The sequence below is a fragment of the Triticum aestivum genome, chromosome 2D, assembly GCF_018294505.1.
Source record: "Triticum aestivum cultivar Chinese Spring chromosome 2D, IWGSC CS RefSeq v2.1, whole genome shotgun sequence".
In the NCBI taxonomy this organism is placed as follows: Eukaryota; Viridiplantae; Streptophyta; class Magnoliopsida; order Poales; family Poaceae; genus Triticum; species Triticum aestivum.
This window is the reverse complement of record NC_057799.1, coordinates 335,120,733-335,145,089: the sequence shown is the minus strand read 5'-3', so window position 1 is coordinate 335,145,089 and position 24,357 is coordinate 335,120,733.

Genomic DNA, 24,357 nt, shown 5'->3' with positions numbered 1-24,357 from the left:
AGTTTATATAGACACCGGAGGGGACTAGGGTTGTACAAAGTCGGTTACAGAGAAATGAATCTTCATATTTGGTCGCCAAGCTTGCCTTCCACGCCAAGGAGAGCCCTATCTGGACACGGGGGAGAGTCTTCGGTCTTGTATCTTCACAGCCCATCAGTCCGGCCCATGTCCAACAAGTCGGACGCCCAAGGACCCCTTAGTCCAGGACTCCCTCAGTCACCTTCCTCAAAACACCAGGCGTGAACCCTGCGGCTGTGATAGCGTCGCAGGGCTTGCTAGTAGTGTGCATCACGCGTAGCAGCCCGGAGACGGTTCTCCTGGAGGAGCACAACATCGTCACGCCGGTGTTGTTCCTGCGCTACTTCATCGTAGGCAAGCACTCAAGGTGACCCGTAAATGAGTTCCGTGGGGATAACTGCTTCTGCCCCATAGACTAGGGAGAAGGGAGTCTGCCCGGAAGCTCGATTTGGTGTCATTCTAAGGGACCAAAGAACCACCGGTAGCTCGTCGATCCATCGCCTGCCGCACTTCTGCAGCTTATCAAATGTTCTTGTCTTGAGTCCTCGCAACACTTCAGCGTTCGCTCTCTCAGCTTGCCCATTGCTTCTGGGATGTGCAATAGAGGCAAATGAGATCTTGCTTCCGAGGGCATGAACATATTGCATGAAGGCGCGACACGTGAATTGGGTGCCATTGTCAGTGATGATCCGGGCAGGGACCTCGAAGCGGCACACCAATCCTTTCAAGAACTTGATAGCTGATTGAGCGGTCACCTTTCTCACGGCTTCTACTTCCGGCCACTTTGTAAACTTGTCAATTGCAACGAACAAGAATTCAATGCCCCCGGCAGCTCGGCGGAAAGGGCCGAGATTATCAAGCCCCCAGACCGAAAACGACCATGACAAAGGGATTGTCTAAAGAGCTTGGGCAAGCGGACGGACGTTCTTGGAATGGAACTAGCAGGCTTCACATTTGGTGACTAGCTCGACCGCATCTTGGAGGGCTGCGGGCCAATAGAATCCTTGCCGGAATGTTTTCCCAACCAACGCCCTTGATCCAATGTGGGAGCCGCACATGCCTTTGTGTATTTCTGCCACAGTTCCTTTCCTTCTTCCCGGCAAATGCACTTCAATTTCACACTGTTGGGCCTTCTTCTGTATAGTGTGTCATCGACGAACTAATACATACAGGCCCTCCGGGCTACTCTTTCAGCTTCTTCTTGATCTTCGGGAAATTCTCCGGTTTGGAGGAAATGAACTATGTGTCGTGCCCAAGTTGGAGCTTGGGGCTCGGCAACAAGGACTAGTGGCACCTCCTCCTCCGTGGGAGCGCACCCCTCGACCACGTGGAGCGGTGGCCTGGTGGGAGGGGGTAGCTCAGCAGCTGAAGGGGAGTTGGTCCCGTCAAGCTTTCTGCCGGGAGCCTCGAGAAGCTCTACCGGGAGAGGCTTGCCGGAGCCCAATTTCCTCCTCTTCTGGGCCATCGTTACCGGGGATACGGTGGGCAGAGTAAGGTGGAGAACAAAAGTTCCTGGTTCCACAGGGAGCTTCTGTGCAGCACACTTTGACAGATAATCAGCGATGTTGTTTTCCACACGGGGTACGTGCTCTGTTTGCAATCCGTCGAAGCGCTCCTCCAGCCTTCTCACTTCCACAACGTATGCCTCCATCAATGGACTTTGGTAATCCTTGTTGACTTGTCTCACCACAAGTTGTGAATCTCCTCGAATAATCAACTTCTTGATCCCCAATTTTGTTGCAATCTTGAGCCCGGCAAGGAGTCCTTCATATTCTGCAGTATTGTTGGTCGCCTCCTCCCGGGGAAAATGCATCTGGACGACATACTTTAGGTGCTCTCCAGTGGGAGCAACGAGAAGCACGCCAGCCCCTGCACCTTGCAGGGAGAAGGCACCATCGAAATACATGATCCATTCTTGGGGTGCTTCCTTGCCGGGAATAACTATCTCCAGTACCTCTTCATCAGGGGTTGGCGTCCATTCTGCAATAAACTCTGTCAATGGATTGTTGATGTGCTTCTGAACTTCAGACCAAAGCTGGATAACTCCAATGCCCATTCCACTATTCTGCTGGTAGCCTCAGGGTTTCAGAGTATCCTTTGCAAAGGGAAGCGGGTGACAACCGTGATCTCGTGGGCTTGGAAGTAGTGGCGCAGTTTCCTTGAGGCCATGACAAGGCCAAAAATCAATGTTTGCACGCCAGAATACCTGGATCTAGCCCCCTGCAATAGGGAGCTGGCGAAGTATACTCGGCGCTGCACCACTTTCTTCCTTGCCACATCCCTGGGGTTGGTCCACTGTCATGCTCTTCTCTTCCTTGATCTACGTCTGGCCTTGCCGGGCTGTGCTCACTCCCTCCCCAGGAAGGGACATTGGCTGAGGCTACTGTTTCCTCAACCTCCCGTTGCGCCACTAGTGCTACACTGACCACTTGATTAGTTGCCGCCAGATATAGCAGCAACGACTCTTGTGGTTTGGGAACAACTAAATTGGGCACATAAGACAAGTAGCTCTTCAAATCGTGCAGTGCTGCGTTTGCTTCCGGAGTCCACTTCATGGGTCCTGCCTTCTCCAAGATTTTGAAGAACGGCAAGGCGCACTCGGCAGACTTAGATATGAATCTGCAAAGCACGGCAACGCACCCAGTCAAATACCTCACATCCTTAACTGTCTTAGGTGCTTGAATCTGCTCGATGGCCTTGATCTTATCTGGGTTGGCCTCTATCCCACGATGGGACACAAAGAAACCAAGTAGCTTGCCGGAGGGAACGCCAAACACACACTTCTTTGGGTTCAGCTTCAAGTTGATCTTGCGCAGATTAGCAAACGTCTCTTCGAAGTCCTAGATGAGGGTCACCTTGGTCTTAACCAAAATATCTGTTGGGTAACGTAGTAATTTCAAAAAAATTCCTACGCACACGCAAGATCATGGTGATGCATAGCAACGAGAGGGGAGAGTGTTGTCCACGTACCCTCGTAGACCGATAGCGGAAGCGTTAACACAACGCGGTTGATGTAGTCGTACGTCTTCACGATCTGACCGGTCAATTACCGAACGTACGGCACCTCCGAGTTCAGCACACGTTCAGCTCGATGACGTCCTCGAACTCTGATCCAGCCGAGTGTTGAGGGAGAGTTTCATCAGCATGATGGCGTGGTGACAATGATGATGTTCTACCGACGCAGGGCTTCGCCTAAGCTCTGCAACGATGTTATCGAGGTGTAATATGGTGGAGGGGGGCACCGCACACGGCTAAAATATCGTATAGCAATTGTGTGTTCAGAGGTGTCCCCTGCCCCCGTATATAAAGGAGCAAGGGGGAGGCCAGCTGGCCCTTGGGGGCCGCCAAAGAGGGTGGGGAGTCCTCCTCCTAGTAGGAGTAGGACTCCCCTTTCCTAGTCCAACTAGGAAGAGAGAAGGGGGAAGGAAAGAGAGGGAGAGGGAGAGGGAAAGAGGGGCCGCGCCCCCCTCCCCTAGTCCAATTCGGACTCCCCCTGCGAGGGGGCGCGCCACCTCATGGGCTGCTGCCCTCTCTCTCCCCTCAGGCCCACTAAGGCCCAATACTTCCCCGGGGGATTCCGGTAACCCCTCCGGCACTCCGGTTTTATCCGGAACACTTCCGGTGTCCGAATATAGTCGTCCAATATATCAATCTTTATGTCTCGACCATTTCGAAACTCCTCGTCATGTCCGTGATCACATCCGGGACTCCGAACAACCTTCGGTACATCGAAACATATAAACTCATAATATAACTGTCATCGTAACTTTAAGCGTGCGGACCCTACGGGTTCGAGAACTATGTAGACATGACCGAGACACCTCTCCGGTCAATAACCAATAGCGGAACCTGGATGCTCATATTGGTTCCCACATATTCTACGAAGATCTTTATCAGTCAGACCGCATAACAACATACGTTGTTCCCTTTGTCATCGGTATGTTACTTGCCCGAGATTCGATCGTCGGTATCTCGATACCTAGTTCAATCTCATTACCGGCAAGTCTCTTTACTCGTTCCCTAATACATCATCCCGCAACTAACTCATTTGTCACAATGCTTGCAAGGCTTATAGTGATGTGCATTATCGAGTGGGCCCAGAGATACCTCTCCGACAATCGGAGTGACAAATCCTAATCTCGAAATACGCCAACCCAACAAGTACCTTTGGAGACACCTGTAGAGCACCTTTATAATCACCCAGTTACGTTGTGACGTTTGGTAGCACAGAAAGTGTTCCTCCGGTAAACGGGAGTTGCATAATCTCATAGTCATAGGAACATGTATAAGTCATGAAGAAAGCAATAGCAACATACTAAACGATCGAGTGCTAAGCTAACGGAATGGGTTAAGTGAATCACGTCATTCTCCTAATGAGGTGATCCCGTTAATCAAATGACAACTCATGTCTATGGCTAGGAAACATAACCATCTTTGATTAACGAGCTAGTAAAGTAGAGGCATACTAGTGACACTCTGTTTGTCTATGTATTCACACATGTATTATGTTTCCGGTTAATACAATTCTAGCATGAATAATAAACATTTATCATGATATAAGGAAATAAATAATACTTTATTATTGCCTCTAGGGCATATTTCCTTCATTCTCCCACTTGCACTAGAGTCAATAATCTAGATTACACAGTAATGATTCTTACACCCATGGAGTCTTGGTGCTGATCATGTTTTGCTTGTCGAAGAGGCTTAGTCAACGGGTCTGCAACATTCAGATCCGTACGTATCTTGCAAATTTCTATGTCTCCCACCTGGACTAAATCCCGGATGGAATTGAAGCGTCTTTTGATGTGCTTGGTTCTCTTGTGAAATCTGGATTCCTTTGCTAAGGCAATTGCACCAGTATTATCACAAAAGATTTTCATTGGTCCCGATGCGCTAGGTATGACACCTAGATCGGATATGAACTCCTTCATCCAGACTCCTTCATTTGCTGCTTTCGAAGCAGCTATGTACTCCGCTTCACACGTAGATCCCGCCACGACACTTTGCTTAGAACTGCACCAACTGACAGCTCCACCGTTCAATGTAAATACGTATCCGGTTTCGATTTAGAATCGTCCGGATCAGTGTCAAAGCTTGCATCAACATAACCATTTACGATGAGCTCTTTGTCACCTCCATAAAGGAGAAACATATCCTTAGTCCTTTTCAGGTATTTCAGGATGTTCTTGACCGCTGTCCAGTGATCCACTCCTGGATTACTTTGGTACCTCCCTGCTAAACTTATAGCAAGGCACACATCAGGTCTGGTACACAGCATTGCATACATGATAGAGCCTATGGCTGAAGCATAGGGAACATCTTTCATCTTCTCTCTATCTTCTGCAGTGGTCGGGCATTGAGTCTTACTCAATCTCACACCTTGTAGTACAGGCAAGAACCCTTTCTTTGCTTGATCCATTTTGAACTTCATCAAAACTTTGTCAAGGTATGTGCTTTGTGAAAGTCCAATTAAGCGTCTTGATCTATCTCTATAGATCTTAATGCCTAATATATATGCAGCTTCACCGAGGTCTTTCATTGAAAAACTCTTATTCAAGTATCCCTTTATGCTATCCAGAAATTCTATATCATTTCCAATCAGGAATATGTCATCCACATATAATATCAGAAATGCTACTATGCTCCCACTTACTTTCTTGTAAATACAGGCTTCTCCAAAAGTCTGTATAAAACCAAATGCTTTGATCACACTATCAAAGCGTTTATTCCAACTCCGAGAGGCTTGCACCAGTCCATAAATGGATCGCTGGAGCTTGCACACTTTGTTAGCTCCCTTTGGATCGACAAAACCTTCCGGTTGCATCATATACAACTCTTCTTCTAGAAATCCATTCAGGAATGCAGTTTTGACATCCATTTGCCAAATTTCATATTCATAAAATGCGGCAATTGCTAACATGATTCGGACAAACTTAAGCATCGCTACGGGTAAGAAGGTCTCATTGTAGTCAATCCCTTGAACTTGTCGAAAACCTTTCGCAACAAGTCGAGCTTTATAGACAGTAGCATTACCATCAGCGTCAGTCTTCTTCTTGAAGATCCATTTATTTTCAATGGCTTGCCGACCATCGGGCAAGTCAACCAAAGTCCATACTTTGTTCTCATACATGGATCCCATCTCGGATTTCATGGCTTCAAGCCATTTTGCGGAATCTGGGCTCACCATCGCTTCTTCATAGTTCATAGGTTCGTCATGGTCTAGTAACATAACCTCCAGAACAGGATTACCGTACCACTCTGGTGCGGATCTTGATCTAGTTGACCTACGAGGTTCAGTAATAACTTCCTCACTAATTGGTGTAGGTGTCGCAGAAACTGATTTCTGTGATGATCTACTTTCCAATAAGGGAGCAGGTACAGTTACCTCATCAAGTTCTACTTTCCTCCCACTCACTTCTTTCGAGAGAAACTCCTTCTCTAGAAAGGATCCATTCTTAGCAACGAATATCTTGCCTTCGGATCTGTGATAGAAGGTGTACCCAAGAGTCTCCTTTGGTTATCCTATGAAGACACATTTCTCTGATTTAGGTTCGAGCTTATCAGGTTGAAGTTTCTTCACATAAGCATCGCAACCCCAAACTTTAAGATACGACAACTTTGGTTTCTTGCCAAACCATAGTCCATAAGGCATCGTCTCAACGGATTTTGATGGTGTCCTATTTAGAGTGAATGCAGCCGTCTCTAAAGCATAACCCCATAACGATAGCGGTAAATCAGTAAGAGTCATCATAGATCACACCATATCTAATAAAGTACGATTACGACGTTCGGACACACCATTACGCTGTGGTGTTCCGGGTGGCGTGAGTTGCGAAACTATTCCGCATTGTTTCAAATGTAGGCCAAACACGTAACTCAAATATTCTCCTCCACGATCTGATCGTAGAAACTTTATTTTCTTGTTACAATGATTTTCAACTTCACTCTGAAATTCTTTGAACTTTTCAAATGTTTCAGACTTATGTTTCATTAAGTAGATATACCCATATCTGCTCAAATCATCTGTGAAGGTGAGAAAATAACGATATCCGCCACGAGCCTTAATATTCATCGGACCACATACATCTGTATGTATGATTTCCAATAAATCTGTTGCTCTCTCCATAGTTTCGGAGAACGGTGTTTTAGTCATCTTGCCCATGAGGCACGGTTCGCAAGTACCAAGCGATTCATAATCAAGTGATTCCAAAAGTCCATCAGTATGCAGTTTCTTCATGCGCTTTACACCGATATGACCTAAACGGCAGTGCCACAAATAAGTTGCACTGTCATTATCAACTCTGCATCTTTTGGCTTCGACATTATGAATATGTGTGTCACTGCTATCGAGATTCATTAAAAATAGACCACTCTTCAAGGGTGCATAACCATAAAAGATATTATTCATATAAATAGAACAACCATTATTCTCTGATTTAAATGAATAACCGTCTCGCATCAAACAAGATCCAGATATAATGTTCATGCTCAACGCTGGCACCAAATAACAATTATTTAGGTCTAATACTAATCCCGAAGGTAGATGTAGAGGTAGCGTGCCGACGGCGATCACATCGACTTTGGAACCATTTCCCACGCGCATCGTCACCTCGTCCTTAGCCAATCTTCGCTTAATCCATAGCCCCTGTTTCGAGTTGCAAATATTAGCAACAGAACCAGTATCAAATACCCAGGTGCTACTGCGAGCATTAGTAAGGTACACATCAATAACATGTATATCACATATACCTTTGTTAACCTTGCCATCCTTCTTATCCGCCAAATACTTGGGGCAGTTCCGCTTCCAGTGACCAGTCTGCTTGCAGTAGAAGCACTCAGTTTCAGGCTTAGGTCCAGACTTGGATTTCTTCTCCTGAACAGCAACTTGCTTGCTGTTCTTCTTGAAGTTCCCCTACTTCTTCCCTTTGCCCTTTTTCTTGAAACTAGTGGTTTTACTGACCATCAACACTTGATGCTCCTTTTTGGTTTCTACCTCCGACGGCTTTAGCATTGCGAAGAGCTCGGGAATTGTCTTATCCATCCCTTGCATGTTATAGTTCATCAAGAAGCTCTTGTAGCTTGGTGGCAGTGATTGAAGAATTCTGTCAATGACGCTATCATCCGGAAGATTGACTCCTAGTTGAATCAAGTGATTATTATACCCAGACATTTTGAGTATATGCTCACTGACAGAACTATTCTCTTCCATCTTGCAGCTGTAGAACTTATTGGAGACTTCATATCTCTCAATCCGGGCATTTGCTTGAAATATTAACTTCAACTCCTGGAACATCTCATATGCTCCATGACGTTCAAAACGTCGTTGAAGACCCGGTTCTAAGCCGTAAACATGGCACACTGAACTATCGAGTAGTCATCAGCTTTGCTCTGCCAGACGTTCATAACTTCTGGTGTTGCTCTTGCAGGAGGCCTGGCACCTAGCGGCGCTTCCAGGACGTAATTCTTCTGTGCAGCAATGAGGATAATCCTCAAGTTATGGACCCAGTCCGTGTAATTGCTACCATCATCTTTCAACTTTGCTTTCTCAAGGAACGCATTAAAATTCAACGGAACAATAGCACGGGCCTTTTATCTACAATTAACATAGACAAGCAAGATACTATCAGGTACTAAGTTCATGATAAATTCAAGTTCAATTAATCATATTACTTAAGAACTCCCACTTAGATAGACATCCCTCTAATCATCTAAGTGATTACGTGATCCAATCAACTAAACCATGTCCGATCATCACGTGAGATGGAGTAGTTTCAATGGTGAACATCACTATGTTGATCATATCTACTATATGATTCACGCTCGACCTTTCGGTCTCCGTGTTCCGAGGCCATATCTGCATATGCTAGGCTCGTCAAGTTTAACCTGAGTATTCCGCGTGTGCAACTGTTTTGCACCCGTTGTATTTGAACGTAGAGCCTATCACACCCGATCATCACGTGGTGTCTCAGCACGAAGAACTTTCGCAACGGTGCATACTCAGGGAGAACACTTTTATCTTGAAATTTTAGTGAGAGATCATCTTATAATGCTATCGTCAATCAAAGCAAGATAAGATGCATAAAAGATTAACATCACATGCAATCAATATAAGTGATATGATATGGCCATCATCATCTTGTGCTTGTGATCTCCGTCTCCGAAGCACCATCATGATCAGCATCGTCACCGGCTCGACACCTTGATCTCCATCGTAGTATCGTTGTCGTCTCGCCAACTTATTGCTTATTGCTTTTACGGCTATCGCTACCGCTTAGTGATAAAGTAAAACAATTACATGGCGATTGCATTGCATACAATAAAGCGACAACCATATGGCTCCTGCCAGTTGCCGATAACTCGGTTACAAAACATGATCATCTCATACAATAAAATATAGCATCATGTCTTGACCATATCACATCACAACATGCCCTGCAAAAACAAGTTAGACGTCCTCTACTTTGTTGTTGCAAGTTTTACGTGGCTGCTACGGGCTTAGCAAGAACCGTTCTTACCTACGCATCAAAACGACAATGATAGTTTGTCAAGTTGGTGCTGTTTTAACCTTCGCAAGGACCGGGCGTAGCCACACTCGGTTCAACTAAAGTGAGAGAGACAGACACCCGCCAGTCACCTTTAAGCAACGAGTGCTCGCAACGGTGAAACCAGTCTCGCGTAAGCGTACGCGTAATGTCGGTCCGGGCCGCTTCATCTCACAATACCGCTGAACCAAAGTATGACATGCTGGTAAGCAGTATGACTTATATCGCCCACAACTCACTTGTGTTCTACTCGTGCATAGCATCAACGCATAAAACCAGGCTCGGATGCCATTGTTGGGTAATGTAGTAATTTCAAAAAAAATCCTACGCACACGCAAGATCATGGTGATGCATAGCAACGAGAGGGGAGAGTGTTGTCCACGTACCCTCGTAGACCGATAGCGGAAGCGTTAACACAACACAGTTGATGTAGTCGTACGTCTTCACGATCCGACCGATCAAGTACCAAACGTACGGCACCTCCGAGTTCAGCACACGTTCAGCTCGATGACGTCCCTCGAACTCCGATCCAGCCGAGTGTTGAGGGAGAGTTTCGTCAGCACGACGGCGTGGTGACGATGATGATGTTCTACCAACGCAGGGCTTCGCCTAAGCTCCGCAACGATGTTATCGAGGTGTAATATGGTGGAGGGGGGCACCGCACACGGCTAAAATATCGTATATCAATTGTGTGTTCAGAGGTGCCCCCTGCCCCCGTATATAAAGGAGCAAAGGGGGAGGCCGGCTGGCCCTTGGGGCGCGCCAAAGAGGGTGGGGAGTCCTCCTCCTAGTAGGAGTAGGACTCCCCTTTCCTAGTCCAACTAGGAAGAGATAAGGGGGAAGGAAAGAGAGGGAGAGGGAGAGGGAAAGAGGGGCCGCGCCCCCCTCCCCTAGTCCAATTCGGACTCCCCATGGGAGGGGGCGCGCCACCTCCTGGGCTGCTGCCCTCTCTCTCCCCTCAGGCCCACTAAGGCCCAATACTTCCCCGGGGGATTCCGGTAACCCCTCCGGCACTCCGGTTTTATCCGGAACACTTCCGGTGTCCGAATATAGTCGTCCAATATATCAATATTTATGTCTCGACCATTTCGAGACTCCTCGTCATGTCCGTGATCACATCCGGGACTCCGAACAACCTTCGGTACATCAAAACATATAAACTCATAATATAACTGTCATCGTAACTTTAAGCGTGCGGACCCTTTGGGTTCGAGAACTATGTAGACATGACCGAGACACCTCTCCGGTCAATAACCAATAGCGGGACCTGGATGCCCATATTGGCTCCCACATATTCTACGAAGATCTTTATCGGTCAGACCGCATAACAACATACGTTGTTCCCTTTGTCATCGGTATGTTACTTGCCCGAGATTCGATCGTCGGTATCTCGATACCTAGTTCAATCTCATTACCGGCAAGTCTCTTTACTCGTTCCGTAATACATCATCCCGCAACTAACTCATTTGTCACAATGCTTGCAAGGCTTATAGTGATGTGCATTATCGAGTGGGCCCAGAGATACCTCTCCGACAATCGGAGTGACAAATCCTAATCTCGAAATACGCCAACCCAACAAGTACCTTTGGAGACACCTGTAGAGCACCTTTATAATCACCCAGTTACGTTGTGACGTTTGCTAGCACAGAAAGTGTTCCTCCGGTAAACGGGAGTTGCATAATCTCATAGTCATAGGAACATGTATAAGTCATGAAGAAAGCAATAGCAACATACTAAACGATCGAGTGCTAAGCTAACGGAATGGGTCAAGTGAATCACGTCATTCTCCTAATGAGGTGATCCCGTTAATCAAATGACAACTCATGTCTATGGCTAGGAAACATAACCATCTTTGATTAACGAGCTAGTAAAGTAGAGGCATACTAGTGACACTCTGTTTGTCTATGTATTCACACATGTATTATGTTTCCGGTTAATACAATTCTAGCATGAATAATAAACATTTATCATGATAGAAGGAAATAAATAATACTTTATTATTGCCTATAGGGCATATTTCCTTCAATATCATCCATGTAAGCTTCAATGTTCCCGTTCAACTATGACTCAAAACCAATCTGGATTGCTCTTGCAAAAGTGGACCCGACACTCTTCAACCCGAAAGGCCTTCGCACGAAGCGGTATGTGCCACATGGGGTGATGAATGAGGTCTTCTCTTCGTCTTCCTTGGACATAAAGATTTGATGATATCCAGGGTATGCATCCACAAAGGGGAGCGAATCACACCCGGATGTGGAATCCACAATTTGGTCGATGCGCGGCAAGGGAAATGGGTCCTTCGGGCATGCCTTCTCCAAATACATGAAATCTATGAAAAGCCTCCATTTCCCATTAGCCCTGTGCACGACCACTGGGTTTGCTAACCACGTTGGATGTAGTACTCCTCTGACCAAACCAGCTGCCTCAAGTTTCTTGATCTCCTTGGCAATGTACTGTTGTCGCTCCAAGGCTTGCTTTTGGACCTTCTGCTTGACGGGTCGGGCATGTGGGCAGACGGCCAGGTGGTGCTCGATTACCTCCCTGGGAACACCGGGGATATCAGATGGTTGCCAGGCAAACACATCGATATTCACCCGTAGGAAGGCAACGAGCATGCTTTCCAATTTGTCATCAAAGGTGGCACTGATAGTGAAAGTACCATCAGCGCCAGCCAGCCCTGCTAGGACCTTTTTCACATGGGATGCAGCAGCCTTCGATCTCTTGCTGTTGGGACTCTCCGGCAAGGGATCAACGGGTGCCATGTTCTTCGAGGAGATACATTTTCCGGATTCCTTACTGGCATCCTTGCTACCTCTCTTCTTTCTCTTGCTTTCCGTGGTGGGAACAGTGACCTCAGCGGCCTCTGCCGCGACTGCGTCCCGCTACATCTGGTCCATGCAAATGATTGCATCCTTCTCGTCTGACGGAATGGAAATGATGCCCACTGGCCCTGGCATCTTCAAGGTGTTGTAGGCATAGTGTGATGCCGCCATGAATTTGGCCAGAGCGGGGCGTCCAAGGATTCCGTTGTACGGCAGGGGGAGGTCGACCACATGAAACACAACCTTCTCAGTCCAGTAATTCAACTCTCCCCAGAACATCACTGGCAGCGTGATCTTCCCCTTAGGACGACTCCTGCCGGGGTTGAATCCATGAAACATGCCCGTGACCTTGAGCTCTTCCTCTACTATCTAAAGTTAGCTGATGACCTTTCGGGAAATCAGATTCAACCCGGCCCCGCCGTCAACCAACATCTTTGTGACTTTGACGTTGCGGATTGTTGGTGAGACCAACAACGGCAAGCATCCTACCGCAGTGGTGCGGTCAGGGTGGTCCTCTTCGTCAAAGATGATGGGCGTGCGTGACTGATACGTCTCTAACGTATCTATAATTTATGAAGTATTCATGCCATGTTTACAACAATTATATATGGCTTTGGTATGATTTGCCTGGAACTAACCCGGACTGACGCTATTTTTAGCAGAAGTACTGTGGTGTTGTTTTTTGTGCAAAAATGAAAGTTCTCCAAATGAGCTAAAACTTTTTGATGATTTTTTTGGAACAAAAGAGACCCCCGAAGCTTCGTGGGAGGGCCAGAAGAACCACGAGGTGGGCACAACCCACCAGGGCGTGCCTGGCTTGCCCCGGTGGGTTGTGTTCACCTCGAGGACCATCTTAGCATCAAACCAACACCAAAAAATCCTATAAATAGAGAAACTATCAGGGGTTAACCAAGATCAGAAGTTCCGCCGCCGCAGGGCTCTGTAGCCACCGAAAACTGCCAGAGGGGGGAATCATCACCGGTGGCCATCTTCATCATCCTGGCGGCCACCACGATGAGGAGTGAGTAGCCCACCCTCGGGGCTGAGGGTTCGTACCAGTAACTATGTGTTTAATCTCTCTCTCTCTCTCTCGCTCTCTCGTGTTCTTGAGATGTCATGATCTTGATGTATCGCGGGCTTTGCTAATATAGTCGGATCATATGGTGTTTCCCCTCTCTATCTTGTTGTGATGAATTGAGTTTTTTCCTTTGAGATTTCGTGTTATCGGATTGAATACTTTTATGGATTTGAGAGCACTTGATATATGTCTTACATATGAATACTCGTGGTGACATTGGGGTATCATATTAATTCACTTGATATGTGTTTTGGCATTCAACTCGCGGATTCTCGTGGTGACATTGGGGTAATCTATCCATAGGGGTTGATGCATGTTCTCGTCTTTTGTTTCTCTGGTAGAAATCTTGGGCACTCTTTGAGGTTCTTTCTGTTGGATTGAGTATTATGAATCTGAAATTATTTGGTGTTATTTTAGTACGAACTCTTGGATAGATCGAACGGAAAGAATAGCTTCGAGGTGGTTTCGTACCCTACAAATGATTTTTTCGTATGTTCTCCTCTAGATAGGAACTTTGGAGTGATTCTTCGTTGCACGTTGAGGGGAGGTGAGTGCATGAAGGTATATCTTTAGATCTTGCAATTGAATCTTTTAGTTTCTTGTTTTATCACTAATTTGTTTTATAGAAGAAAACTACATAAAAATGGAATTGAGGTTGCATCATATTATTGGTCATCTTTATGATATCTTTCTTGAAAATTATGGATCGGAAATTTGTGCTCAATTGATAGAAGAAGAATTCAATAGAATGTTTGGTATAAATGATGAGCATGATTGCAATATTGTTAGTATGAATTCTTTGAATATCCATGATGCTAATGATATGCAAAGAAATAAGCTTGGGGATGCTATATTTTATGAATATGATATTTTTAGTCCCCCAAGTTTTAATGAGAAAATTTATTATGATGATTTCATGCCTCCAATTTATGATGATTATAATGATGAAAGTGGATTTGGAGAGGTCATGACTTTATTTAGTGATGAATCCACCATTTTGGATGAGGCTTCAACTGACTATGATAACAAAGTTGCTATCTATGATGATTATGGTGATGACATGTATGCTATAAAGAATAATGATATCCATGAAACTTGTCATCATGATTTTAATTTTCAACCACATGATAGTTATTTTGTTGAGTTTGCTCCCACTACTATTAATGAGAATATATTTGTTTATGTGGAAAGTAATAAAAATTATATGCATGTGGATCATGAAAAGAATGCTTTATGCAATGGTTATATTGTTGAATTCATTCATGATGCTACTGAAAATTATTATGAGAGAGGAACATATGCTTTTACATATTGCAAAAATATCAAGTTTCTCCTCTATGTGTTGAAAATCTTGAAGTTATGCTTGTTTTCCCTTCCTATGCTAGTTGATTCTTGTTCCCATAAGTTTGATCACAAAATACCTATGCATAGGAAGTGGGTTAGACTTAAGTGTGCTAGTCATATGCTTCATGATGCTCTCTTTGTGTTTCAATCCTTATCTTTTATGTGAGCATCATTGAAATCATCATGCCTAACTAAAAGGCATTAAAGAAAAGTGCTTGTTGGGAGACAACCCAACACTTTTACCTACTGTTTTTGTGTGTTCACATGATTAAGATACTGTAGTAATCATGGTTTATTGCTTTTGTTTCAATAAAGTGCCAAGTAAAGCCTTTCGGATCATGTTGGGTGATAGTTGATTTGATCTTGCTGAAAAACAAAAACTTTTGCACTCACGAAAATAATTCTTATTTTTAACAGAAGAGTGCTTTTGAATTGATTCTTTTTTCAGAAGTTTAATATACAAATAGCTCACGTGTTCCTAAATTTTTCATAATTTTTGGAGTAGCATAAGTATGGTTTGATTAAAGATTATTACAGACTGATCTGTTTTTGACAGATTATGTTTTCAATGCATAGTTTGCTTATTTTCTAGTTTCTATGGCTTATATTGCTCAATATAAATTGTGGAAATGATATGCTACAGTAGGCATTGTGTGAGAACAATTATGAATCTTATCTTTGACAGTACCAAAAGTGAAATGGTTTGCACTTTATCATACTAACCTATCTCACAAAGTTCCGTTAAGTTTTGTGTGATTTAAGTTTTCAAGTTTTTGGTGACATGTCAATATGAGGAGAATAAGGAGTGACAATACCCTAAGCTTGGGGATTCCCAAGGCACCCCAAGGTGATATTCAAGGAAGATCCAAGCAACTAAACTTGGGGATGCCCCGGAAGGCAACCCTTCTTTCTTCTCCAACATTATCGGTATACTCACTCGGAGCTATGTTTTCATTCATCACATGATATGTGTTTTGCTTGGAGCATATTTTTTTAGATTTTCTTGCTATTATTTATAATAATGTTTTGCATCTTTTATTTCAATAAAAGTGGCATGGATAGCCTTTACTATGCTTATTTTACAAGTCTACATGTTATTGTTTAAAAGAAAACAGAAAGTTTACCGTTGTTGCAAAAATTCCCTAGAAAAGTTAGAATGTGATAAAATGTTGAAACTTTTTGCAAAATAATCTCTGATAAATTTTCTACAGTGTGGTAGATTTTCATAATCTTTGGAGTTTAAGAAGTATTGATACTCTTGCATTCTTTACAGACTGTACTGTTTTGGCAAATTGCTGTTATGTTTGCATTGTTTGCATATGTTTGCTTGTTTAATGATTCTATTTGAGGATAGGAGTATTAAATATGTAGAGGCATTTAGTATTCATTGTTGAATAATAATGTTAGTGATTTGATACAGTACATAATGATAAGGTTTTTGCATTGGTTTATACTAACTTATCTCACGAGTTCTTGTTGAGTTTTGTGTGGATGAAGCTTTCAAGATTTAGGGAAACCGTGATATAAAATGAATTAAGGAGACACAAAAGCTCAAGCATGGGGATGCCCAAGGAACCCCAAAATAATATTTCAAGAAGTCTCAAGCATCTAAGCTTGGGGATGCCCCGGTAGGCATCCCACCTTTCTTCTTCAACAATTATCGGTTAGTATCGGTTGAGCCTAAGTTTTTGCTTCTTCACATGATGTGTGCTATCCTTGGAATGTCATTTTATTTTGTTTTGCTTGCTGTTTTAATAAAGTACTTAGATCTGAAAGTTTTTAAATAAAATAGAGTCCTCGAATAGTTGCCAGGGAGGCTAGGTAAGCGGCACGCACATCCCGTCAACGAAGCTCTTTTCTATGGAATTGCTCTAGTGCTTCACTTATATCTTTTTGAGCACGGTGTGCTTTCGTATTTTTGAAGAAATTCTCTCTTGCTTCACTTAAATTAATTTGAGAGAAAGAAATATTACGCTCATGATCTTCACTTATATTTGTTTGAGCTTATCAAAAGCAACACATGAAAATTAGTCCCAAAGTGATAGATATCCAAGAAGGATATAATAAAAAAATTCATTAAGATCATTGGACAAAATAAACTTGATTCCTCGTAATAATTTCGAGATATGATGATGTGATATGTGACTCATGTTGATGAGTAATTATGCTTTAGTAAGAATATTGGTGTTAAGGTTTGTGATTCCCTATGCAAGCACGAAAGTTAATAGTTGTGCAATGAAATTACATCCTACTTGTGGTGCATTATTCGGTGTTAATTATGCTCAATGCTCGCTTATGAGATTATTCGTTTCTTGGTTGGTCGCTTCTTTGCTAGCCTTCATTTTGCACTAAGTATGATGACTACTTATGCATCCAAAATCCTTTAAACTAGTTTTGCCACATGAGTCCACTATACCTACCTATATGCGATATTATTTTGCCGTTCTAAGCAAATTTGTATGTGCCATCTCTAATTTTAAAAATAAATTTCTCTTTTGTGTGCTCGTACCGCTCGCGAGGCGGTGAGGGGTGGCCAATATTTTCCATGCTAGATGTGCTATTCTCACGATGAGTGTTTATTCACTTGTCATTGCACAAGAGAAAGGAAAAGGTATTAGAAATGCCCAGTCCCGAAATGAAAAATGAATTTACTTTATGTTGTCAAATAATAAATTCCTTGGAAAGTGTTGGTATGGAGGGCACCCGTGGATACCGTTAGCCATGGAAAGTGAAAGTATGGTGGAAAAAGGAATAAACTTTATTTTCTGTTTGGGAACCGCCTATGATATATCTAGCATGGAAAGTGTTGGGAGCTCTAAGTCGTTTTCGTTGGTCGGAAAAGTATGCCTCTCAAAATGTTTTTATCTCTCAATTTTCGCTTTGAGCTCTGGCACCTCTACAAATGCCTACTTCCCTCTAAGAAGGGCCTTTCTTTTACTTTATGCAATTTTTTTTTTATTTTGTGTCTCCATCTTCTCTTATAAAGCACCAACTAGGAGGCACTATGATCGTACTTGAGCATTGGGTGTACCTAATATGCGAGTGTGTTTCATGAATGGATCAACGATTGAGCATGATGGGTCTGGGATAACCTATTTTAGCGTTGATATTTTGAAAGACATGGTTGCTTGTTGGTATGCTTGAGTATTAAAGTACTCATGTCAAAACTAGACTATTGCATTGAACCATATAAAAGTCCAAATGCCCATGCTACAAAAGAAAAGAGTTTATGATGAATATGATAGGTAGCATTCCACAACAAAAATTCCATTTTCAATTGCTACTTTATCATGATAAGTTTTATGAGAAAGAGTTGATGTTATGATGCTAGGAAAAGTGATTGAAATTATCATTGATCAAACTTATGCAGTTTGCTAGCATTCACACTTCATAAATTGTTTCTTTTATGATTTACCTACTCGGGGACGAGTAGGAATTAAGCTTGGGGATGCTGATACGTCTCCAACGTATCTATAATTTATGAAGTATTCATGCGGAAGCGGATTAAGAGCACTCGGCGACGCACCCCTCTGAAATCACGTCGCCCCACCCGCTCTCTCGAGATCTAAGCAACTTAGATGGAAATGATTGTTGCATGTGAATACGTGACCCAGGCGTAGGCAACAGTAGGTACATGTGCTTCAGCATTTATTATATACAGTATATGACTGTTGTCTCATGTGTGAGCTTGCTCGCCTGAAGGCGAGTGGAGCAAGTTCATGCCCATGGTGGGGACCGGGTCAGGGCAGGGGACGCTGGCCATACGCAACCCGAGGTCAAGGACGCCGGCCACGGGTAGGACGCACACGACCTCAAACATGGCTAGCATGATGTACACGACACTGTTCTGAGGAGAAGCACGACCATGCCGAGCTTGGTGGCGACGGGGATGACCGGGACGTGAACGACGATTATGCCAAGCTTGATGACGACGGGACAACCAGGATGGAATGACGTATAGGCGACCACCTCATGTCGTGCTAGGAACCGATGCCGGTGGCGGTATTGTCGCTGGTCGTGGTCACATGCAGTCGGCGCCCATGGTAGACGTGGTGCGCAGAACGTGGCAAACACGTATGAGGGCTACCTTGATTTTCTCGCCATGGTGGCATAGTTGTCCTCCTGGTTTTCTTTTCATAGGTTGTGGCTGGCCGCTAGAACGCATCAGATGATGTTGGTGGCCAGGGCCAGCACGGTGTCGCCGGCAGTGGCTGCGGAGGACCCGGCAAGCTCGGACGACGGTCAGGGCAGACATAGTCTTCCTAATTCCTATGGGCTTTGTTCCAGGTAGCAAGAATAAGTGGGGAAGAAGGGGTAGGAGCTGTACAAGAGGATTCAGGGGAAGAATAGATGGGAAGAACGGGTGTCATGGGAAGGTCAATGGTGGAATGAAGAGATGGGTGTGAGATGGATGGGAGGCTCAGATGCATTAATTAGATTATTGGGACATCCAATGGATTCAAGTTCTCAACAACCAGCGCCCAACAGGACTATACTCTGACAATGTCAGTACATTGAATATCAGTATAGATACATGAAACCTTATGGGAGATACATGTCACACAAATTTTGTAATACAGACTCTCTAATATAGAAGATGTGAATCCCGAGGCCAGTGAATGAGTTAGATTTAGGTGAACGGAGTCGCCGAGTGCTCCTATGCACTTTCGGTATTCATGCCATGTTTACAACAAATATATATGGTTTTGGTATGATTTGCATGGAACTAACCCGGACTAACGTTGTTTTCAGCAGAACTACCGTGGTGTTTTTTTGTGTGCAGAAATGAAAGTTCTCCAAATGATCCGAAACTTTTTGATGATTTTTTTTGGAAAAAAAGACCCCGAAGCTTCGTGGGAGGGCCAGAAGAGCCACGAGGAGGACACAACCCACCAGGGCGCGCCTGGTGGGCCTAGGTTGCCCTGGTCGGTTGTGCTCACCCCGAGGCCCATCCTAGCGTGCAACCAACGCCAAAAATCCTATAAATAGAGAAACCATCAGGGGTTAACCTAGATCAAAAGTTTCGTCGCCGCAGGGCTCTGTAGCCATCGAAAACCAATCTAGACCCCGTTCTGGCACCCTGCCGGAGGGGGGAATCATCACCGGTGGCCATCTTCATCATCCCGACGGCCACCACAGTGAGGAGGGAGTAGTCCACCCACGGGGCTGAGGGTTTGTACAATTACCTATGTGTTTAATCTCTCTCTCTCTCGTGTTCTTAAGATGTCACGATCTTGATGTATCGCAGGCTTTGTTAATATAGTCGGATCACATGGTGTTTTCCCCTCTCTATCTTGTTGTGATGAATTGAGTTTTTCCCTTTGAGATTTTGTTGTTATCGGATAGAATACTTTTATGGATTTGAGAGCACTTGATATATGTCTTGCATATGAATACTCATGGTGACAATGGGGTATCATATCGATTCACTTGATATCTGTTTTGGCCTTCAACTCGCGGATTCCCGCGGTGACGTTGGGGGTAATCTATGCATAGGGGTTGATGCATGTTCTTGTCTTTTGTTTCTCTGGTAGAAATCTTGGGGCACTCTTTGAGGTTCTTTGTGTTGGATTGAGTATTATGAATCTAAAATTATTTGGTGCTATTTTAGTACGAACTCTTGGATAGATCGATCGGAAAGAATAGCTTCGAGGTGGTTTCGTACCCTACAAATGATCTCTTCGTATGTTCTCCGCTAGATAGGAACTTTGGAGTGATTCTTCGTTGCACGTTGAGGGGCGGTTATATGACCCAATTATATTAGCATTGTTGAGAGATTGTACTAGCGAAAGTACGGACCCTAGGCCTCATTTTCAAGCATTGCAATACTCTTTTTGTGCCTGTTTACTATTTGCTACCTTGCTGTTTTTATTTATTCAGATTATAAAAATATATTTCTACCATCAATATTACACTTTTATCACCATCTCTTCGCCGAACTAGTGCACCTATACAATTTGCCATTGTATTGGGTGTGTTGGGACACAAGACATTTCTTGTATTTGGTTGCAGGGGTCGTTTGAGAGAGACCATCTTCATCCTACACCTCCCACAGATTGATAAACCTTAGGAGATCAACTTGAGGGAAAATTGTTATTGTCCTACAAAACTCTGCGCTGGGAGGCCCAACACGTGTCTACAAGAATAAAATTGCGTAGTAGACATCAGTGACCACTTGAGCGGCTTCCAAGAATCTACCGCTGGCTCCATGGCATTGACTTCACGCGCCCACTATTTAAGTTGGCGGTGAGAGCAGTGCAGAGATGCACCCCCCGTCAATGCACAGGGCGCCAGTGGCTGATGTGTACTACACAACCTTCTTCTTGTAGACGTTGTTGGGCCTCCAAGTGCAGAGGTTTGTAGGACAGTAGCAAATTTCCCTCAAGTGGATGACCTAAGGTTTATCAATCCGTGGGAGGCGTAGGATGAAGATGGTCTCTCTCAAACAAGCCTGCAACCAAATATCAAAGATTCTCTTGTGTCCCCAACACACCCAATACAATGGTAAATTGTATAGGTGCACTAGTTCGGCGAAGAGATGGTGATACAAGTGCAATATGGATGGTAGATATAGGTTTTTCTAATATGAAAATACAAAAACAGCAAGGTAACTATAGATAAAAGTGAGCGTAAACGGTACTACAATGCTAGGAAACAAGGCCTAGGGTTCATACTTTCACTAGTGCAAGTTCTCTCAACAATAATAACATAATTGGATCATATAACTATCCCTCAACATGCAACAAAGAGTCACTCCAAAGTCACTAATAGCGGAGAACAAACAAAGAGATTATTGTAGGGTATAAAACCACCTCAAAGTTATTCTTTCGGATCGATCTATTCAAGAGTTCATACTAGAATAACACCTTAAGACACATATCAACGAAAACCCTAATGTCACCTAGATACTCCAATGTCACCTCAAGTATCCGTGGGTATGATTATACGATATGCATCACACAATCTCAGATTCATCTATTCAACCAACACAAAGAACTTCAAAGAGTGCCCCAAAGTTTCTACCGGAGAGTCAAGACGAAAACGTGTGCCAACCCCTATGCATAAGTTCACAATGTTACGGAACCCGCAAGTTGATCACCAAAACATACATCAAGTAGATCACGTGAATATCCCATTGTCACCATAGATAAGCACATGCAAGACATACATCAAGTTTTCTCAAATCCTTAAAGACTCAATCCGATAAGATAACTTCAAAGGGAAAACTCAATCCATTAAAAGAGAGTAGAGGGGGAGAAACATCATAAGATCCAACTATAATAGCAAAGCTCGCGATACATCAAGATCGTACCACCTCAAGAACATGAGAGAGAGAGATCAAACACATAGCTACTGGTACATACCCTCAGCCCCGAGGGTGAACAACTCCCTCCTCGTCACAGAGAGCGCCAGGATGATGAATATGGCCACCGGTGAGGGATCCCCCCCTCCGGCAGGGTACCGGAACAGGGTCCCGATTGGTTTTTGGTGGCTACAGAGGCTTGCGGCGGCGGAACTCCCGATCTATTCTGTTCCCTGGAGGTTTCAGTATTTATAGGATTTTTTGGCGTAGGTCTCACGTCAGGGGGGTCTCCGGGTTGTCCACAAGGCAGGGGCCCACGCCCAGGGGGGTGGGCGCGCCCCCACCCTCGTGGGCAGCCAGGGACTCTCCTGGCCTAACTCTTTTGCTCCGGGGTCTTCTTTTGGTCCATAAAAAATCGTCAAAAATTGGCACGTCCATTGGACTCCGTTTGGTATTCCTTTTCTGTAAAACTCAAAAACAAAGAAAAAACAGAAACTGGCACTGGGCTCTAGGTTAATAGGTTAGTCCCAAAAATCATATAAAATAGCATATAAATGCATATAAAACATCTAAGATGGATAATATAATAGCATGAATACTTCATAAATTATAGATACGTTGGAGACGTATCAGCATCCCCAAGCTTAATTCTTGCTCGTTCTCGAGTAGGTAAATGATAAAAGAAATAATTTATGAAGTGTGAATGCTAGCAGGTGCATAAGTTTGATCAATGATAATTTCAATCACCTTTTCTAGCATCATTATATATCATAACAGTAGCTCATATCATAAAGCTTCTCATGATCAAGTAACAAACTATTCACATGTTAAAGTATAGATCATAAACTTTCTTGAAAACTAACAAACCGTTCTCAGTCATCAAACAATTGCAATTCATCTTATTTTCAGGAAGGGTCTATGTAAGAGCTTTGATTTAGAAAATCCCACATACTCAACTATCATATAGTCTTCCATGATTGCTACCACTCAAAGCATATTTTTAGAACAAATAGCATCCATCGAACACAGAGAAAGATAGGGGCTTAATGTTTCGCCTCCCAACTTATTTATCATATAGATAATTGTCAACAATAATAATTCATGATCAAATATATTTGAATGGCCATATATGCTTAGATATTTCTCCACCACATGATGCTTGCCAACTAAAGAGTAGGTTGGAATGAGAAGGAATACTACTGACTCTTGCATAAAAGTAAAAGATAGACCCTTCGCAGAGGGAAGCAGGGATTTGCATAGGTGCCAGAGCTCGAAGCTAAAATAGAGATGAAAATAATATTGAGAGGTATGCTTTCATTGTCAACATAACGACCAAGAGTTCCCAATATCTTCCATACTAGATACATTATAGGCGGTTCCCACGCAGAAAGGTAAAGATTTTACTCCCCCTCCACCAACAATCCCCCTCCACGGCTTGTCCGAAACAACGGGTGCCGTCCAACTATCAACATTCCTGGGGGAGTTTTGTTTAAATTATTTGCGATTCTTTTTTGATATTTTGATCATATGACTGGGCATCCCAGTTACTAGCCATTTTCTCGTGAATGATGAGCGGAGTCCACTCATCGTGAGAATAACCCACCTAGCATGGAAGATACTGAGAGCCCCTAGTCGTTACATGAGCGATTCGGGCATACAAAACATATTACTATTTGAAGGTTTAGAGTTTGGCACATGCAAATTTACTTCGAACGGCAGGTAAATACCGCATATAGGTAGATATGGTGGACACTCATGGAAGAAACTTAGTTCAAGGAATTTGGATGCACAAGCAGTATTCCTGCTTAGTACAGATATTTTGGCTAGCAAAGGATTCTAAATAGCAAGCACCACATGTTAGAGGATCCATAACAATATAACTTCTATACAAATATACCCAAGCATAACTCATTATGTTGTCTTCTTTGTCCAACTTCAACTAATTTGCTCAGGTTTGAAAATAATTAATGGGGCTCACAATGATAGAAGATGTCCAAGATAGTATATTTATATGTGAAATCTCTCTTCCTTCAATATTCTTTCATGAATTGTTCAAGTGACCAATACAACGTTTGCAAACCTTCAATAAATTTACCAACTCTACTTCTTATATGTGAAGGCATTACTCCCCATGGGAAAGGCATATGAAACATATATAATTTCAGATTTATGACATTCAAATCATTCAACCATTTACTCATAGGATATAAGCGAAGCACATGAGTAAATGACAAACTACTCCAAAAA